Genomic DNA, 21356 nt, shown 5'->3' on the forward strand with positions numbered 1-21356 from the left:
TGAAAGGTATTTGGGAGTAGACCATGAATCTGATATCAACATTCGGGACCAACTGTCTAGGGGACGTCCCACCACCATAACAATCCTTGAGTAGGACGTATTTGCTCACCAAGACAATTTGGGTCTTCTAGACAGTTGAGCTCGATATTCATAGTTTTTGGGGCCCATACCCCAAACCGGACATATTTGGTGACTTTTGCTATAAGGGGTTTAAGTGAATGGTATTTGGGATTAGAAAATGAATTTGATATCCATTTTTGAGCCCAGTGGGAATATGGGATTCAAATAAATGATGTATCGATATATGAGAATACAGCACTTTGCAGGGCTTAGTATTTGAGGGACCACCCCACTCCCCAAAACACCCCCAAAACACCCCTAAATCGGGCATATTTACCGACCATGACAATGTGGGGCTTAATTGAAAGGTATTGGGGGGTAGAGCAAGAATTGATACCCACTTTCGGACCGTTGACCGCTTTTCCCAAAATACCACACAAACAACAATTTTTACTGACCATCGCAATATGGGGCTCAAATAAAGGTATTTGGTATTCCCCAAAACACCCCTCATGCCAATATGTGGCTCATACGAAAGGTATTTGAGATTAGAAATCGAATTTGATAACCAATTTTGGGGCCATGTGTTTGGGGGACGCCTCATCCTGTAAACTCCCCTTAAACCAATGACAATATGGGGTTCAAAAAAATTTTATTTGAGAGAAGAGCACGATGCTGATATTTTTTCAGGGCCAAATGTGTGGGTGACTACTTCAACCCAGAAAACAGCCCTAAATCAGACATCATGAGAATATCGGGCAGAAATAAAGTCTTTTAAGAATTACATCCACACTTACATTCGTAGACCAATAAAGGAAATATGGGATTTAGATAAAATCACTTATATTGTTAAACTATGAGTCAAGCGATATATTGGGTTGCCCAAAAAGTAATTGCGGATTTTTCATATAGTCGGCATTGACAAATTTTTTCACAGCTTGTGACTCTGTAATTGCATTCTTTCTTCTGTCAGTTATCAGCTGTTACTTTTAGCTTCCTTTAGAAAAAAAGTGTAAAAAAAGTATATTTGATTAAAGTTCATTCTAAGTTTTAATAAAAATGCATTTACTTTCTTTTAAAAAATCCACAATTACTTTTTGGGCAACCCAATACTATTTTCGTAGCGTGGTAAAAATGGAAATTTTGCCCATGAAGATTTCACTAAGGAACAGAGGCAAATTTCTCACATATCAATGAGTGCAGTCCGATTCAAGTTTAAGCTCAATGTTAAGGGACCTTCTTTTTATAGCCGAGTCCGAACGGCGTGCCTTAGTGCAACACCTCTTTGGAGAGAAGTTTTACATTACATAGTACCTCACAAATGTTGCCAGCATTTGGAGGGGAAAACCACCGCTGAAAAATTTTTTCTGATGGTTTCGCCAGGATTCGAACCCAGGCGTTCAGCGTCATAGTTGGACATTCTAACCTCTGCGCTACGGTGACCTCCATGGTATTTCACTAAAAATTCTTTAATTGTCGAAAATAAATATTCAAAGGAAAATTTTGTTCCATATATAGTGAAAGAAATTGCCGAGGGTTCAATTCCTGGTAAAAATCTTCAGTTTATTTTATTTACCATAGAATTGGTATACACCCGGGCCCGGGTCAGCTAATAATATATATTTTATAGCGTCGCTAATCAAGATTTCATGTTCTAACAAACAGAATAACGATATTTGTGTATCCCAATTGTAAGGTAAATAAAATAAACTGAAGACTTTGACCAGGAATTGAACCCTCCGCAATTTTAACTGTTTCAACATCAAACGAACGTTTAAGTCGGGACTTAATTGATTAACTATGAAGTTGCAACAAGGCGGAACTCGCTTTGAACGGCTTGGTGGTTGACATTAGTATCTTCGTCCATCTTAAATTTCGAGACTTTCGTCTGGGAAATCAGGGATAATAAAAACGAAAGCTCTCCTCGCTCGATTACTTGTAGATTGCTCTAAACTTCATGTAGAAGAATCTAGCTTCTCTCTACCAATCAGTCTATACCATCCCATTTACCCCTTTAACCAGCGTTCATAGTGTCTCAAAAGCACCACCACTGGCTTAAATAGGCACACAACATAAGTCACTCTGCTTAAGCTGTTCTATTGGGTTGCCCAAGAAGTAATTGCGGATTTTTCATATAGTCGGCGTTGACAAATTTTTTCACAGCTTGTGACTCTGTAATTGCATTCTTTCATCTGTCAGTTATCAGCTGTTACTTTTAGCTTGCTTTAGAAAAAAAGTGTAAAAAAAGTATATTTGATTTAAGTTCATTCTAAGTTTTATTAAAAATGCATTTATTTTCTTTTAAAAAATCCGCAATTACTTTTTGGGCAACCCAATACAATTTCGTCGTCTTAAAATGGCCTGATCGCGAATGTTTTCCCCTTGAATTCCACTTTCAGTTAAAATACCTTAACTCGATTTCTTTGTTTTGGTTTTTTTGACACCCCCATGGGCAATGGTTATATGGCGTAAGCATGGATTTAAATTGCATGTGTTGAGTGTTCCGTAAATGCTTGCTGTTGTTGTGACAGTAGTAGCTACAACTGCCTCTGAGTGTTACGATTGTATTACGAATTCGTCGTTGTTGGTTTAATCATTGCCGAGTTAAGTTGAGGGCAAACTTCAACGTAACACTTTTCGAAATGTTCTTAATTAAAATTTTATTCGTAACACATTGTGCGTGGGTGAAAACACCCAAACTGGCAGCAACACCATAAACAGTGGCAGTTCAACTCGAATCTCAACCTCACACACGGGGCTTTCAATTAAAGTTGAGCAAGCAAACCATCAACAACACTAACGCAAGGCGAAACAGAAACGAGCACCTATAAAACATACACTTATGTAAAACCCTAAAAACCATGCTCTCACATGCTGATGTATCATGCCCATGTGTGGGTGTGTACATACAGTATATGTGTAAGTATTTGTAAAGTTGCACTCTTTGAGAATGCTGATGCAAGAGTGGCTGTAAATCGTATAAGCCATAGAGTCGGTGGGTGTAAAGAGAGCAAGAGGTTATCACACTAAATTGAACAATAACAGCAATAACAACAACAACAACAACACCTATAGCTATAACAGTCACAAACCAAATGCTAAATTAAAAGTGCTTTGCAAAATGAAGCATTTACAAATGACTTGACTTTCAAATGCCGTGTAACGAGAAATATCGTTCGACGATAACTTCCGCAATTACAGAGGCAAACATTGGAATGAGTTTCAGTGCAATAGGATAAGAAAAACTGAAATGGGCTAAATAGTCGGCAACGCCCAACTTTTGCTTTTCCTTATTGGTTTTATAAGAACATTTTTACCTAAATTCCCACATCCCCTGAATTGTCACTAGTACTTCCAAAAGGCTCTCTATATAAATAAGATTTCAATATGATAATTTTCATAAAACCCAATATTCAATTCAATGAATGAAAGCAAAACCAGCTCTATATGAGTTTTTCATTCTCCATACTAATGATATGGGATGTACAGCCAAAAGTGCCATATTGCACAAGGAAACAATGCCTTTGACCACCTTCTGTCATGGGTAGACGGCAATTGAAGCTAATGATGGGCCTTTTCGACTAGTAGGATATGATATAGATTTGTTATTATCGGCAGCCCAGAGGAATAATACCAACCAGACAATGTCCATTCAGACGCACATACCCTCATTCACAGCCCATTGATTATCATGCATAATATCCATCCTTATTTCTATACACTTTTGGGCTCATTGTTACGATTGGAAAATGAAATTCGGTAGGACATTTCAAACGTATGATTTACATCGGAATGGGCGATTGTGTGGAAGTTGAACAGGATTAGAAGAGTGAATACAATGTGGGCATTGAAATTGTGCCGTTCATTATTTTTCTATTTTAATTTAAATATTTAATGAGGCTATAAACACAAAGTAGGAAGCTACCAAGTCATGGAACCAAACACAGTGGCTAATGCTTGATGTATGTGACTCAATATAACTTTAATGTTGAAATGATAAATTTAGCTGGGTCCAACTTTTGATAGCCAGCACCATGGTAATTAAAGATGTTTTTCGGGTAGATGCACTGGTTGAAACTTGTGTGCAATCGTCATCTGTGAAAGTGAAAAGTGTTCAGTAAACTCTGCCTTTTCAACAGGTGAGAAACTCACAAACGTGGCATCTGTATGCAATCGTCAACTTTGTAATTGAAAAGTATTCAATATACTCTGCTATTTCATCAGGTAGAAACTCATAAACGTGGTGGCACTGGTGTCCAACCGTTATATGCAAATTTTGCCCATGAACATTCCACTAAGAAACAGGGGCAAACTTCTCACCTATCAATGAGTGCAGTCAGATTCAAGTTTTAAGCTCAATGATAAGGGGCCTCCTTTTTATAGCCGAGTCCGAACGGCATGCCGCAGTGCGACATCTCTTCGGAGAGAAGTTTTAAATGGCGTTGTACCTCACAAATGTTGCCAGCATTAGGAGGGGAAAACAGCCGTTGAAATTTTTTTATGGTCGCGCCTGGATTCAAACAGAGGCGTTCAGCGTTATAGGCGGACATGCTAACCTCTGCGCTACAATGAAAAGTGTTCTGTATACTCTGCCATTTCATCGCGGAGAAACACACAAACGAGCAACGACTGCAAGAGGTTAACATTTGATATCGAAATTCGTGTTCTGCTTCAACAGCTCGAAGGAAATCCATTCCAGCTCGTTTCGGTTAAATGAATAGTAAAAGTTCCAAGCAAAATTGCATTAATTCCAACCGACTCAAACTGGGGATATCCACCACCTTAGGTATATATTGGGTTGCCCAAAAAGTAATTGCGGATTTTTTAAAAGAAAGTAAATGCATTTTTAATAAAACTTAGAATGAACTTTAATCAAATATACTTTTTTACACTTTTTTTCTAAAGCAAGCTAAAAGTAACAGCTGATAACTGACAGAAGAAAGAATGCAATTACAGAGTCACAAGCTGTGAAAAAATTTTTCAACGCCGACTATATGAAAAATCCGCAATTACTTTTTGGGCAACCCAATACATAAACAAGATATGGTCCGGTTCGGACCACAATTTAATTATATGTTGGAGACCTGTGTAAAATTTCAGCCAATTCTTATAAGAATTGCGCCCATTGGGGCTCACGAAGTAAAATAGAGAGAACGATTTATATGGGATCTGTATCGGGCTATAGACCGATTCAGAACATAATAAACACATTTGTTGATGGTCATGAGAGGATCCGTCGTACAAAATTTCAGGCATATCGGATAATAATTGCGACCTCTAGAAGCTCAAGAAGTCAAGATCCCAGATCGGTTTATATGGCAGCTATATCAGGTTATGGACCGATTTCAACCATACTTGGCACAGTTGTTGGATATCATAACAAAACACGTCGTGCAAAATTTCATCCCAATCGGATAAGAATAGCGCACTCTAGAGGCTCAAGAAGTCAAGACCCAAGATCGGTTTATATGGCAGCTATATCAGGTTATGAACCGATTTGAACCATACTTGGCGCAGTTGTTGGATATCACAACAAAACACGTCGTGCAAAATTTCATCCCAATCGGATAAGAATTGCGCACTCTAGAGGCTCAAGAAGTCAAGACCCAAGATCGGTTTATATGGCAGCTATATCAAAACATGGACCGATATGGCCCATTTACAATACCAACCGACCTACACTAATAAGAAGTATTTGTGCAAAATTTCAGGAGGCTAGCTTTACTCCTTCGGAAGTTAGCGTGCTTTCGACAGACAGACGGACGGACGGACGGACAGACGGACGGACATGGCTAAATCGACATAAAATTTCACGACGATCAAGAATATATATACTTTATGGGGTCTCAGACGAATATTTCGAGTAGTTACAATCAGAATGACGAAATTAGTATACCCCCATCTTATGGTGGAGGGTATAAAAACATAACCCATAGTGGCTATATCTTAATGTAGTCCTTGATCAAACTCGTCGCAACTTACTTTACAAATACCACAAATTTTGCCCATGAACATTCCACTAAGGAACAGGTGGAATGTTCATGGACAATGATGAGTGCTGTTCGATTCAAGTTTAAGCTCAATGATAAGGTACCTCCTTTTGATAGCCGAGTCCGAACGGCGTGCCGCAGTGTGACGCCTCCTTTGGAGAGAAGTTTTACATGGCAAAGTACCTCACAAATGTTGCCAGCATTAGGAGGGGAAAACCACCGCTGAAAATTTTTTCTGATGGTCTCGCCTGGGTTTGAACCCAGGCGTTCAGCGTCATAGGCGGCCATGCTAACCTCTGCGCTACGGTGGCCTCCTTCTTTACTTTACTTACTTTAATTGGGTTTGACAGAAAATTTGTTCCACTAGCCGAACGTAGAATAGCGTCTTGCGCCTAGCGCCTTGATCTTCTGCGCTCATTTTATAATCTCTGACACAAAGTTTCGAGGTGTCTGCCACCACTTAATCTTTCCATCGGGCTTTTAGTCTTCCCGGATTGCGTGTATACCGTGTTTGTCTTTAAAAGACTTCTTTGCCGGAGCTTCTTCATCTATTCTGACGACATGACCTAGCCAACGCAGCCGTTGTATTTTGATACGTGTAACTATGCTATCTTTGTTATACAGCTCATATAGCCCGTGGTTTAAAAGACGCATTTATTCTCTATTAACGCTCAGTTTGGTCCATGTATTTTACGAAGAATCTTTCTCTCAAATACTCCAAGAACTGTCTCGTCTGCTTTCAGAAGTACCCATGCCTCAGAACCATATAACAACACGGGTGGTATCAGTGTCTTGTATAGTGTAATCTTCGTCTGTCGCGAGGTGGCCTTATTTCTAAACTGCTTACTTAGTCCAAAGTAGCATCTGTCTGCCAGTATTATTCTTAGCTTTATATCCAAACTGGTGTCATTTGTTTCGGTTACTGCTGTACCGAGGTAGATAAAGTTGCTGACTATCTCAAATTTGTGGTTCCCAACTTTCTCCATTTTCTTTATATGATCGGTTGTACAAAACGTTTTGGGAGTTGAAACCATTCATTTCGTCTTATCCCCATTTACTGCCAGATCCATTTTCGCTGACTCTCTTTCGATTCTTTCAAGGGCTGCAGTTAATAATACTTCCGGTGACCGACCTATGATATCGATGTCGTTGACATAGGCGAACAGCATGTGTTGTCTTGTGATTAGAGTGCCACATCTATTCACATCTGCATCTTTTATAATCATCTCCGGCAGGATATTAAAGAGATCACACGATTAGCTGTCTCCTTGTCTGAAAACTCGTTTGGTATTGATTGGTCCGGAGGGATTGTTTCTTATTCTTACTGAGGAATGTGTATCAGCAAGTGTCATACTGCAGAGTCTTATTAATTTTGCAGGGATACCAAACTCAGACATGGCTGACAAATTTTTCAACGTATACATCTGTCGAAAGCGGCATTGTAGTCAACAAAGGGATGGTAGGTGTGGAATTGTCCTTCTTGGGTCTTTTGCAGGATTTGTTGCAGTGTGAATATCTGGTTTTTGGTAGTCTAAAGCCTGATAGATAGGGCCCAATTATCTCATTGACTTTAGGTTTTAGTCTTTCATACAGTACGCTCGAGAGTATCTTGTATGTGATGGAGAGGAGACTTATTCCTCTGTAGTTGGTACATTCTGTCTTGCCTCCTTACTTGTGTACGGGGCATAGTGTGATGAGATTCCAATCATAGGGTATGCGTTCTTATAGCCAGATAGCGCAGACAAGCTGATGTATACGCCTTATCAGCGTGTCGCCTACGGTTTTAAATAGTTCAGCGGGTAACCCGTCGGATCCTGCTGTATTGTTGTTCTTCAGTCGGCTCACTGCTAATTGGACCTCATTCTGAGTAGGAGGTAAACATTCTATACAATCATCAAGGATTTGTAGTACAGTATCTTCTTCGCCGCCATCATCGAATGCTAGCAGCTGGTTAAAATGTTCTTTCCATATCCATGTTCTGAGGATATGGAAAGAACATTTACCAGATTCCTTTCAGTTACCAGATTCCTTTCGCCTTCACTGCCAAATCGTCTGCCCTCTCATTCCCCCTTGACGGCCATAAGGGCAATAACAAGCAGGACGGTAAGGCCACGAACAGACTTGCAGTGTAAGAAGGAGATTAACGCCTTCTCTGAGAGTGGCACAATCCGCATCGCTTGGGTGCCGGGCCATGACGGAGTAAGGGGGAATGAAAGGGCAGACGATTTGGCAGTAAAGGCCAAAGATCTGCGTCATAAACTTGGTTAATCCGAACCCATAGCATTTCAGATCGATGCAGTCCGATTTAAGAGAGTGGGCGACAAACTCGCATGTAACACTGTGGAACAGCAAAACAGTCGGTAGAACAACGAAACTCCTATAGAGTGATGCGGATCGTGAGAGGACGAGGCTATTACAGAAGAGAAGGAAGTTGGTGGTCAGGTGCGGCAAGTGATAGCATGTGTATGGCATATGGGGAAGATGATGAGACGTTGGAGCATTTCCTATTTCATTGTACGGCTTTCGCAGCTAACAGACACCAGTGCTTAGGTGGGAACACGAAACCAAACATGAACCCACTTAGGGGAGTGGTATGGAAAACAATTAAGGATTTTGTAATTAGAACGGAATTCCTAACTTAAAATTTTCTCTTTCGATTTTTGTTTTTAGAGCACACAACAAACCGATTACTGACTTAGGTGTATGTCTATAGTGGTATGGGGTAGATTAATATATGCACCATCTTTTCAAACCTAAACTAGCCTAACCAATACCAGTTCAAGTCCGTAAATCGGGAGATTGATATATATGGCAGCTATATCCAAATATGATCCAATCTGAACCATATTCGAGGAAAATGGGTAACTGTTTGACATAGCTCACTGTACCAAATTTCAGAAATAAACAATAAAAATACGTTAAGTTCGGCCGGGCCGAACTTTGGATACCCACCACCTCGGGTATATTTGTTAACGGCCTTTCGTCATAATCCTGTCACTCTTTCAAATTTCCTCAAAATCGGATTATAAATATGCTTTTTAAGGGGAATTTAAATCGAGAGATCGGTCTATATGGCGGCTATATTCAAATCTTAACCAATCTGGGCTAAATTGAAGAGGGCTGTCGAAGGGCCCATCACAACTCCCTGTCCCAAATTTCGCCGAAATAGGACAAAAAATACGTCTTTTATGGGTCCAAGACATTAAATCGAGAAATCGGTTTATATGGGAGCTATATCCAAATATTGACCGATCTGAACCAAATTAAAGAAAAATGTCGACTGGCCTAGCACAACTCCCTGTCCCAAATTTCGGCGAAATCGGACAACAAATGCGCCTTTTATGGGTCCAAAACCTTAAATCGAGGGATCGGTTTATATGGGAGCTATATCCAAATATGAACCAATCTGAGCCTAATAGCAGAAAGTTGTTAAAGAGCCTAACGCAACTCACTGTGCCAAATTTCGGCAAAATCGGACAATAAAAGCGCCTTTTTTGGGCCCAAAACATTATATCGAGAGTTCGGTCTATATGGCAGCTATATCCAAATCTGAACCGATCTGAGCCAAATTTATCAGGGCTATCAAGGGACCTAACACAACTTCCTGTCCCAAATTTCGACGAAATCGGACAATAAATGCACCTTTTATGGACATAAAACCACTAATCGAGAGATCGGTCTATATGGTAGCTATATCCAAATCTAAACCGATCTGACCCAAATTGCAGAAAGTTGTTGAAGGGCCTAACGCAGCTCACTGTCCCAAATTTTGGCAAACTCGGATAATAAATGCGCCATTTATGGGCCCAAGACCTTAATTCGAGAGATCGGTCTATATGGCAGCTATATCTAAATCTGGACCGATCTGAGCCAAATTGAACAGGGCTATCGAGGGACCTAACACAACTTCCTGTCCCAAATTTCGACGAAATCGGACAATAAATGCACCTTTAATCGAGAGATCGGTCTTTATGGCAGCTATATCCAAATCTGAACCGATCTGGGCCAAATTGCAGAACGATGTCAAGGGGCGTAACACAACTCACTGTCCTAAGTTTTGGCAAAATAGGACAATAAATGCGCCTTTTATGGGCCCAAGACCCTAAATCGAGAAATCGGTCTATATGGCAGCTATATCTAAACCTGGACCGATCTAGGCCAAATTGAAGTGGGATGACGACTGACCTGGCACAACTCACTGTCACAAATTTCAGCAAAATCAGATAATAAATGAGGCTTTTATGGGCCTAAGACCCTAAATCGGCGGATCGGTCTATATGGGGGCTATATCAAGATATAGTCCGATGTAGCCCATCTTTGAACTTAACCTGTTTATGAACAAAAAAATTAATCTGTGCAAAGTTTCAGCTCAATATCTCTATTTTCAAAGACTGTAGCGTGATTTCGAAAGACAGACGGACGGACATGGCTAAATCGTCTATGTAAGATACGGCCTGGCCGAATACCACACCCAGGGCATGTCCCCCATATATGCCGACTTGTTTTGAATTTCCTAATGTCGTAGTGAGTGGAAAAAAAAATCTGCCAAAAGTCTATTCCACATACGAACCGTCCTTGCGAAAAAAAATTCTCACGGTAGTACATTTTCCAATCGATTACAAGATCTTGTATTTCTTAAAAGCATTCTCAAGTCAGAAAGCAGAAGGCAGATTTCTGAAGAACACACTCAGTGAAAGAATCAATGAAAGAGAATGAAATCACAGAAGAAAGAATGCAATTACAGAGTCACAAGCTGTGAAAAAATTTGTCAACGCCGACTAAATGAAAAATCCGCAATTACTTTTTGGGCAACCCAATTTATTCCATTCTCGGCGCCTGATGTACGTAGTGTAGATATTAAGAAGATCAGAGGGAGTGAAATATTTCTTACACCGCTTCAGAAAGCCCAAGCACTAGAATGCTTCCTTCCACACTTCGAATACATGTTTTAACCAACGGACATTGCATTGAATCTGCATGCCTAGAACATCAAGAGCCTCTGACTGCTTGTTATACATGTTGTAAAACTCTATGTCGGACCTTGTCGGATCTGACTGCTACATCCTTATTTTCCATGTAGAGGTTACTAACGATAGACGCAACGGAGATGGGTCTATACTGCACGGAATGATGTCCCCCAGCCTCCATTTCGTTTTCCATCTTTACGTAGCACACTGTAACCTTGAAAACTGGGGTTGTCTCCTGGCTCACTGCGACCATAACATTCTTCCGACTCATGAAGTGCATCTCATCAATCTTGCCTCAATGACCATTGTAATTAAATGCAAGAACGTTGCATATCCAATCCCTGGCCCATGTGAAGTCACAGGAGCCGCATAGTCGAACGAGGAAGACGACGACGATGACGCTTGCAACTCACTGCTGACGACTTTAGCTCATCAACTTTCACTGTAGTCAGTATGATTGTACTCCCCTAATGACGTCAAGCCAGAGCACAAACGGAAATGCAACCACTCCCAGCACCGGTTACACCTCACTACCGCCCATCGATGATAGATGCAGTTCTCGCATACCAAACAAAGACAGGGTCCTGAGGTTTCTTCACTACTGGCACGGTCCAGAAGCATAAGAAGCAGGTACTCCGGGAGTTGCCTCTGCCATAACAAAAAAAAGAGCAAAACACGTACATTGAGGCTACAGTCCTTGGCCGATGGGCATACCACAGGGTCTATACGATACACACAATGGACTGCTATGAGATTGAGCGCAATCAGGTAATAAATGAATTTTATATGGGTTCAAGATTTTATATCGTCACGGCATGGAAAAAGCATACATACTCGGCATGGATGACGAAGATTCTAACATCACTGTGCATCTGCCACCTTTACCCCACCCATTTTTCTAGAACTTCCTCCCACCTTTACTTATTCCACCAAAAATTCAAACAAACAAGAAAATGTACACATCTTTTGTTATTGCAACACTTGATAAATACCGACAAATTACGTAAAAAACAAATGATTTGGGATAAGAAGGGTCATAACACGCAGATAAACACCATTACAGCGAACAAAAAGCTATGAAAAACAAAATAACAACAACAACAAAACAAAGGCCATCTTTGCCTGCCTTACTGCATGCGCTGGCCAGAACCATTTACAAGACCAACTCTATAGCAGCAAAGGTCCACATTAACGGTGACAATGGCAATAACAAAAGGAACGAAAGTAAATAAAACAACAACCCATAAAAGAGAGAGATCCGCTGAAATAGGGAGGGCAAAAAAAAAACACACACACACACACCCACACACATAGAGGAAAACGAAACAAGCATCATAAAGGACAACAACAAACAGTGGGATTGCTTTTGGTGACATTTGTTTTAAAAAGACAACAATAACAACGGCAAAAATTACTCATCCACAACGCAGACAATGTCATTTGCCTAAAGGCCATTGAAATAGGTGAGTTGCAATTAAAGGGATTTGCTATGGAAAACAACCAATTTTGGTGGGGATGACCGAAAAGTTTGTTTGTTTAAATGAGAGTCGGCCATTAGGATAACAAGTAAGGACGGTCTAAATTCGGACTAAGGCGACCCCACACCACATTGGTTACGCAGGCTAAGTCGTCAAAATCAAAATTTACATCAACTTGACGTGAATACGGACATATTGTGAGAGATACCGAGAAAATCGCTGTGCAAACTTTTGAGAAGACCGTTTAACAAATGGGAGATATATCTAAATCTAAAACGATTTCTATGAAATCGACCAGTGATGTGTATAGTCCTTTCGGGCCGTATTTCGTGAGTATCGCTTAACGATTTATTGCAATATTAGTTAAAGTCGGACGAACATATATGTGAGAGCTATATTTATTCCGAAAATCCGTACATATTGCGGTAGTCGTAAACGAAAGCATTGCGCAAAATTTTGAAAAGATCGGTTTACAAATGCGTTTCAAAGACTCTAGACTGAAATTCGGGTAATACATATACGAGTAAATGAGCTATATCTAAATTTGAATGGATTTCTATGAAATTTACCAATGATCCTGTTGAAAGTCAAAAGCAAATTCTCGTGTTAAAGCTGCTATGACACAATGTGTGCGTGGCAAATGTGCAGTCACTTTCTTAATTCATACGACTTTTCTTATGTACCTCAAATACTAATAAAACGCCCGCTTTAGCGTTTGTCTGTCTATCTATCCATCAGTCTGCCTTGTTAATTTGTGTTTAAACTACAAGTCGGTTCAGATTTGTATATAGCTCCCAATTGGATGTTCGTCCGATTTGGACTTATATTGCAATAATGTGGTCATTCGATAACCGATGTTCTCTTAACCCTCGATATAATTTTTGGATTTCATTGAAATCAATTGAGATTTAGATATAGCTCTCATACATATATATACACTAGCCGAAATATCTTTATGGGGTGGGGACACCTCGTCCTGAATGCGGATATCGAATTCGTGCCATTGTAGCCTATGACGCTGAACGCGTTCGAATCCTGGCGAGAACATCGGACAAAGCAGTGGTTGGCAACAGTTGCGAAGTACAATGCCATGCATGGTAATTTAAAATATTTTCCCCTAAGAAATGGCGCACTGCGGGACGCCATTCGGATTCGGCTATAAAAGAAGGTCCCTTATCATTGAGTTTTAACTTGAATCGGAAAGCACTCATTGCTGTGTGAGAAGTTTGCCTCGGCTCGGTTCCTGGTGTTTTTAAAAATTAGGGTAATGAGATGTGCTTTTTAGGCGAGGGATGGCACCTTAGACATTTCGACTTAAATATGGATATCAAATTCGTGCTGCGTTTCCAAATCCCTTTAATTTGTGCCCCATATTGCCATGGCCAGTAAATATGAACCGTTTGGAGGGTGTTTGGGGCGGCCACCAGCACTTTGCACTGAAAATAGATATCAAATTCATTCTTTTTTCCCAACGGGAATGAAGTTCAGTTTAGGGGGTGCTTAAGGGCGTACTCCAAAACAATTGGATATCAAATTCGTTTTCTACTCTCAAATACCTTTCATTTGAGTCCCATATTGTCATAATGGGTCAATTAACCCATTTGACGTATCTCTATGAGGAAAAGCGCCACCTAGACTTGAACGCCAATTTTAATGTCATATTCGTCTACTCTCTAATACCTTTCATTTGAGTGCCATACAGCCATGGTCGGTTAATATGCCCATTTGGGGTATTTGGGGGTGGGCGACCTCCCATTACCTGGACCTAATGGTTTATGCCCTTTTTAGTCGCAATATATCTTAAGGGATACAATCAGTTTCGGATTGCTTATTATACCCTTCACCATCATTGTGGTACGGTGTATTTTAAGTTTGTGCATTTGTTTGCAACGAAAAGAAAAATAAGAGCTATACCATTGATAAGTATACCGATCGGCTCAGAATCACTTTCTGATTCCATTCCCTTCTGTCAGTTTATGAGTCCAAAAACCGATTTGGACTATGCATTCTTGTAATCAAGGTACAGGTCATATTTGTTGTCCAATGTCTTGAAACGTGATGCGCATGAAAGTCTTCTGGAATGAGATGAATAAGTGCAGACAGTAAAAAGTCCATTTATGTCGGTCTTGTAAGCTTGGCCCTTAACTGGGTCACATTAACCAATCGGCGGTATAGCCCTATGCCGGCAGTACCGAACCTGACTGGTATCTCCATGCACACCATGTTAGGGTCACTAGAGCCAGGCTCAGACGAGATGGGTATATACTGCACGGAATGGTGTATCACGGAGGCCAATCTCCCACCTTCACTCCTTAAGCGATCCTTAAGGTACACGCCAAATCGGTCTATAACCTGATATAGCTCGCATATTAACCGATCTGCCGATTTGACTTCTTGAGCCCTTGGAAGCCACAACTTTCGTCTGACAAGTACGATTCAAATTGGTATATAACCTGATACAGACCCCATTTAAACCGATCTCAAAATTCTATGTTGAGTCCATGGAAGCCACAAATTTTGCCCTATTTGGGCTAAATTTTGCAGATAGTGTTCTGTTGTGACTTTTAACAACTATGTCTAGTACGCTCTAAATCGGTCTATAACCTGTATAAACCGATCTGGCGATTTGACTACTTAAAACACTGGAAGCAGCAATTTTTGTCCTATTTGGCTGTTATGACTTCCAGTAACTGTGCCACATCGGTATATAACCTGATATAGCTCCCATATAAACCGATCTAGCGATTTGACTTCCTAAGCCCCTGAAAACCGAATTTTTTGTCTGATTTGGCTGAAATTTTGCATGTGGTGTTTTGTTATGACTCTCAACAACTGTGCTCCCACATAAACCATTCTTCCGTTTTGACTTTTTGAGTCCTTACAGGCCGCAAGTTTTGTCCGATTAAGCTGAAATTTTGCGTGCGGTATTCGGTTACGACTTCCAACAACTGTGCCAAGTACGGTCCTAGTCAGTCTATAACCACATTTAGATCCCATGTAAACCGGTTTCTTAATTATACTTCTTCGATTTCTAGAAGCTTTAATTTTTTGCTGGTTTGACAGAAGTTTGGTAAGTGGTATAAAATTATGCCCTTCAACTGGATTTAGTTTGTATAAATTTTTTGCAGAATCCATGGTGGTCGGTTCCCGACCGAACTTAGCACTCCTTTACTTGTTTATTTTTTGATGTGAACGAAATTTTGCGAGCAAAGTACGTCGATGTCATGGTTGGGCAGCATACACACCAGCACATAACGAACAGATTCACAAGGACAGTGTACAAAACTTCGTGTGACTTCATTCGGCTGACTAGATTGCAAAGCAAAGATTGATGATACTCACACAAACACAGTTTGGTCCTTTCAATAGTGGTAGTGTGCCCTTCACTGGCTTACACAATATCTACACAAAATCTCGCACAGGTAGGTTGGTATATAGACATAGCCCCATTATAAACAGAAACACGAATTTTACTTCTTGAGCTCCTGGAAGCCTCAAGTGTCACACAGAGGGTTTTTTGTCACAACTTCCAATAGCCGTGCCAATTACGGTCCAAATCGGTTTATAACCAGATATAGCTCCCATATAAACCGATCCAATTTGACATCTTGCACCCCCTCTAAGCCGATTTGACTGAATTTTTGGACGCAGTGTTCTTTTAGGACCGTGACTAGTACGGACCAAATCTATCTGTAAACCTATATATGGGTTGCCCAAAAAGTAATTGCGGATTTTTTATATAGTCGGCGTTGACAAATTTTTTCACAGCTTGTGACTCTGTAATTGCATTCTTTCTTCTGTCAGTTATCAGCTGTTACTTTTAGCTTACTTGCTTTAGAAAAAAAAAGTGTAAAAAAAGTATATTTGATTAAAGTTCATTCTAAGTTTTATTAAAAATGCATTTACTTTCTTTTAAAAAATCCGCAATTACTTTTTGGGCAACCCAATATATTCGTACAAAGTTCATCAATTGACGGTGGCTTGTTGGCATAGACCATAGACTTCAAATCGCAAGACTGAGGCGGCCAATTGACTGAACTATTTCGTGAGATAACACGTTCTCCAAACTTGGTTTCCAAAAAATTGATTTGACAGTTTCTGCATGGCATGTGTTGAATTCGCAAGTCCTCCAGATCCATATCATCCAATTGGGGCCAAAATTATTCTGTTATCATTGAAAGGTAGGGATTCCCATTCACAGTATCGTACCTGTCTTGATTATTACAGAAGAAGTACGGCCCAATGACGCCGCCAGCCCATAAACCGCACCAAACCGTAATTTTGTCGGGATGCAATGATGACTCATGGAGTACGTGTGGACTGCTGTCTGACCAATAACGCTTATTTTGCTTATTGACAAAGCCAGTCAGCCAGAAATGAGCCTCATTGCTGAAGATGATTTCGATGAAAACGATGAGGCAACTCACTGGCTCCTAATATCTGAAGTAAATTTTAATAACTTCTAATCTTTGTTGACTCGTATAGCTGTCCATCATGAAATGGCGAACCTTACTGAAGAGAAATGACAAAAGAGCGGCAAAAAATATAACATCGTTTGCAGGCCCTATCGGTATACCTAACCTAACCGGCTAACCTATAACACGATCTCTCGGTTTGTCTTCTACTGCCCCCAGCAGCTTAAATTTGTCAGATCCAAAAACCAATATTAGTTCGTGATTCTTCGAAAGTCTCGCAACTTAGCGATTGGTAAAAAAAATTCTCAATTTCACCACTATGGCAACTCTTTGAAGCACCCTATGAAGATGCTACGATATTTATTCATTCTCAGATAAAAGACATGTTTATTCTTAGGACTACGGCAGCTATGTATTAATTTGAAAACCTTTCTTAATATCCCTCGTCAACGCTGGGAAAAACTGTTCATATCAGGCAACCCAAATTTAGCCGTAGTCAAGGAAAACTAACTGAAGTCAGTGTCATCAAAGTCAGTCCATAAGAACTCCCATTTACACATTCCCGGACAGACTTACCGCTCTCGCTGACAAAGCAAAGAAAATATAAAACGTGGACTAAAGCAAAGGACCTTTTTCCTATACTCTGAAAGAAGGATATTTTCTATTTGGATTGTCCTCCTTCAAACATTTCACATTTTATGTTTTGTTTGTTTCTTTTTTTGCATAAAAGTTGTAAAGTTTTGTCTTTTTTGTTTGTGGGAGCCTTTTTTGCGTAATCTGGATAAAGAATTAGGCTTTTAATGTTTCCCTTAGAAAAGCAACTGTAAATGCTACACACCTACACATCAGCTGTATTAGTCCGCTGTAAAATGGACATGGACTACATCCATGCAAACATCCGTTTGTCGTCCTGCATCATCGTCGTCGTCGTCGTCATCATCATCCTGGAACATTTACAATGTTTTATTTCTTTGTCTTTGTCAGTGCCATTGTTGTTATTGTTCGTTAATGCTTAAGCCATTCATTTATTCATCCTGTGCCAGCCAGCCAGCCAGCCATGCTGCTAGTCAGTCTGCTAGCGCTCTAACCAACCAACCCAGTCAGCAGGCACTCAGTCATTCATTTTATTTTCTGGCAGCAAAGAAACCAAAAAAAAAACACAACACAAAACTTGCTATAACTCAACAACTACGTCGCCTGTGGCAGCAACTGTAGCAACTTTATCCCAAACCTTTGTCTCAGCGGTGTGAGATATTCATTCTAACAAACGTTCAGGCTTTTTTTCACTGCTTGTGCCAAGAAACAAAAGTGAGCAAAATACAGGATGAGATGAATACAAAAACACACACACACATACGCACATTAACGACATCCTGTTTTTTTTTATTTGGGGGGCTGAGTTGGTTGCCCTAATATGCAAACAATTAGAAAACATTTGTAAGTTATTTTTTCTGTGTAGGCTTAGATATTTTACAAAATTTTAGAAGCAAAAGTTTTTGCAGCTTTATGTGAAAATGTCCGAATAAACCCCACATGGTTGGTTGGCTTGTAGCGTTTCAAACATTTTACGAGAAAGCAATTAAAACTGACATTGAATTTAAAAGGGCTGGAATGGTGGCATACCCCCAAGGAGTAGCAAAGTGCCAGGATTAAAGGTTAATGTAACCAAAAGAAGTTATATAACTATCTTGCTTAAAATGATGTTTTAGTGAAACAAGTAAAAGCGTGCTAAGTTTGGCCGGGCCGAATCTTATATACCCTCCACCATGGATCGCATTTGTCGAGTTCTTTTCCCGGCATCTCTTCTTAGGCAAAAAAAGGATATAAGAAAAGATTTGCTCTGCTATTAGAGCGATATCAAGATATGATCCGGTTTAGACCACAATTAAATTATATGTTGGAGACCTGTGTAAAATGTCAGCCAATTCGAATAAGAATTGCGCCCTTTGTGGGCGCAAGAAGTAAAATAGAGAGATCGATTTATATGGGAGCTTTATCGGCCTATAGACCGATTCAGACCATAATAAACACGTATGTTAATGGTCATGAGAGAATCCGTCGTACACTTTATTTGACACAGTTGTTGAAAGTAACAATACAAAACGTCTTGCCAAATTTCAGCCAAATCGGATAGAAATTGAGCCCTCTAGAAGCTCAAGAAGTCAAATCCCCAGCTCTGTTTATATGACAGCTATATCAGGATATGAACCGATTTCAACCATATTTCGCACAGTTGTTGGATATCGTAACAAAACACGTCGTGCAAAATTTCATTCCAATCGGATAAGAATTGCGCACTCAGAGGCTCAAGAAGTCAAGACCCAAGATCGGTTTATATGGCAGCTATATCAGGTTATGGACCGATTTGAACCATACTTGGCACAGTTGTTGGATATCATAACAAAACACGTCCTGCAAAATTTCATTCCAATCGGACAAGAATTGCGCACTCTAGAGGCTGAAGAAGTCAAGACCCAAGATCGGATTATATGACAGCTTGATCAGGCTATAGACCGATTTGAACCATACTTGACACAGTTATTGCATATCATAACAAAACACGTCGTGCAAAATTCCATTCCAATCGGATACGAATTGCGCCCTCTAGAGGGTCAAGAAGTCAAGACCCAAGATCGGTTTATATGGCAGCTATATCAGGTTACGGACCGATTTGATCCATACTTGGCGCAGTTTTTGGACATCATAAAAAAACACGTCGTGCAAAATTCCATTCCAATCGGATACGAATTGCGCACTCTAGAGGCTCAAGAAGTCAAGACCCAAGATCGGTTTATATGGCAGCTATATCAAAACGTGGACCGATATGGCCCATTTTCAATACCAACCGACCTACACTAATTAGAAGTATTTGTGCAAAATTTCTAGCGGCTAGCTTTACTCCTTCGGAAGTTAGCGTGCTTTCGACAGACAGACAGACGGACGGACGGACATGGCTAGATCGACATAAAATGTCACGACGATCAAGAATATATATACTTTATGGGGTCTCAGACGAATATTTCGAGTAGTTACAAACAGAATGACGAAATTAGTATACCCCCCATCCTATGGTGGAGGGCATAAAAATTCATCTCGCCCAAAAATTGGAATTGAATCGTGAACATTTTCGTGCGATTACTTTTTTCAACTTTCGACGTGGATTAACTCAACAACAGTGTATCGATGAACTTAATTCATTTTTTGGCAATGAAGCTACATCAAGTACCAGTGGTCATCGGTGGTATGGTGAATTCAACCGAGGTCGTAGTTCACTCCAAGACGAATTTCGTGAAGGTCGTCCAAAATCAGTTTTTGTTCCAAAAACCATCGATGCTGTGCGCCAACTGATATTGCTAAGATCGTCATGTGACCCATCGTGAGATTGAGTTTACCTTAGACATTAGTGGAACAAGCATACATTCAATATTTGCATGACCATTTGACCATCAAAAAAAAGCTCGTGTCGATTGGTCGGTACAAATGCTCCAAAAATGAAAAACAACTGCATTTTTGAGCACTCAAAACATCGATTTGATGAGTCATCCGCCGTATAGTCCTGACTTGGCACCGAACGATTTCTTTTTATTCCCGTACGTTTAAATTAAAACCAGTAAGGAAAGGTAAAAGTCGGGCGGAGCCCAACACCACCGATAATAAGAACTACTCTCAATATATGATGAAATTATATCACAGCCTTAAAGGCCATATCGTATGAAAGATATATATGGGAGACATATCTAAAATTGAACCAATTTTCATGAAAGTTTGCACACCTACTGGGGCGTCAAATAGAACATCTCAAATAAAATTTTGTAAAGACCGGAGCAATATTGTGGCTTCTACAGCTTTAAAGGCCATATCGGCTGAAAGACATATGGAAGATATTGGGTTGCCCAAAAAGTAATTGCGGATTTTTCATATAGTGGGCGTTGACAAATTTTTTCACAGCTTGTGACTCCGTAATTGCATTCTTTCTTCTGTCAGTTATCAGCTGTTACTTTTAGCTTGCTTTAGAAAAAAAGTGTAAAAAAAGGTATATGTGATTAAAGTTCATTCTAAGTTTTATTAAAATTGCATTTACTTTCTTTTAAAAAATCCGCAATTACTTTTTGGGCAACCCAATATATCGCCGAATTTTCACACCTAGAGCCGCTGCAAGCTCATTTATTGTACACCAATAACAAAAAATCTAAGCGAGCTCAGTTCCATTTCAAAATGTATACCAATCTATTGATCAGGTAGCTTCTTTACATTAATTTTACACAACTTAAAACCATCTCTTCCAACATTATTTCCAAAAAAAAATGCTCAAAGTAATCAAAACAAGTAACAGGCAAACAAAAACAAGTAAAAGCGTGCTAAGTTCGACCGGGCCGACTCTTGTATACCTTCCACCATGGATCGCATTTGACATTTGTTCTTTGATCGATATATCCCATTAGGAAA

The sequence above is a fragment of the Stomoxys calcitrans genome, chromosome 2 (genome assembly GCF_963082655.1).
Source record: "Stomoxys calcitrans chromosome 2, idStoCalc2.1, whole genome shotgun sequence".
Classification (NCBI taxonomy): domain Eukaryota; kingdom Metazoa; phylum Arthropoda; class Insecta; order Diptera; family Muscidae; genus Stomoxys; species Stomoxys calcitrans.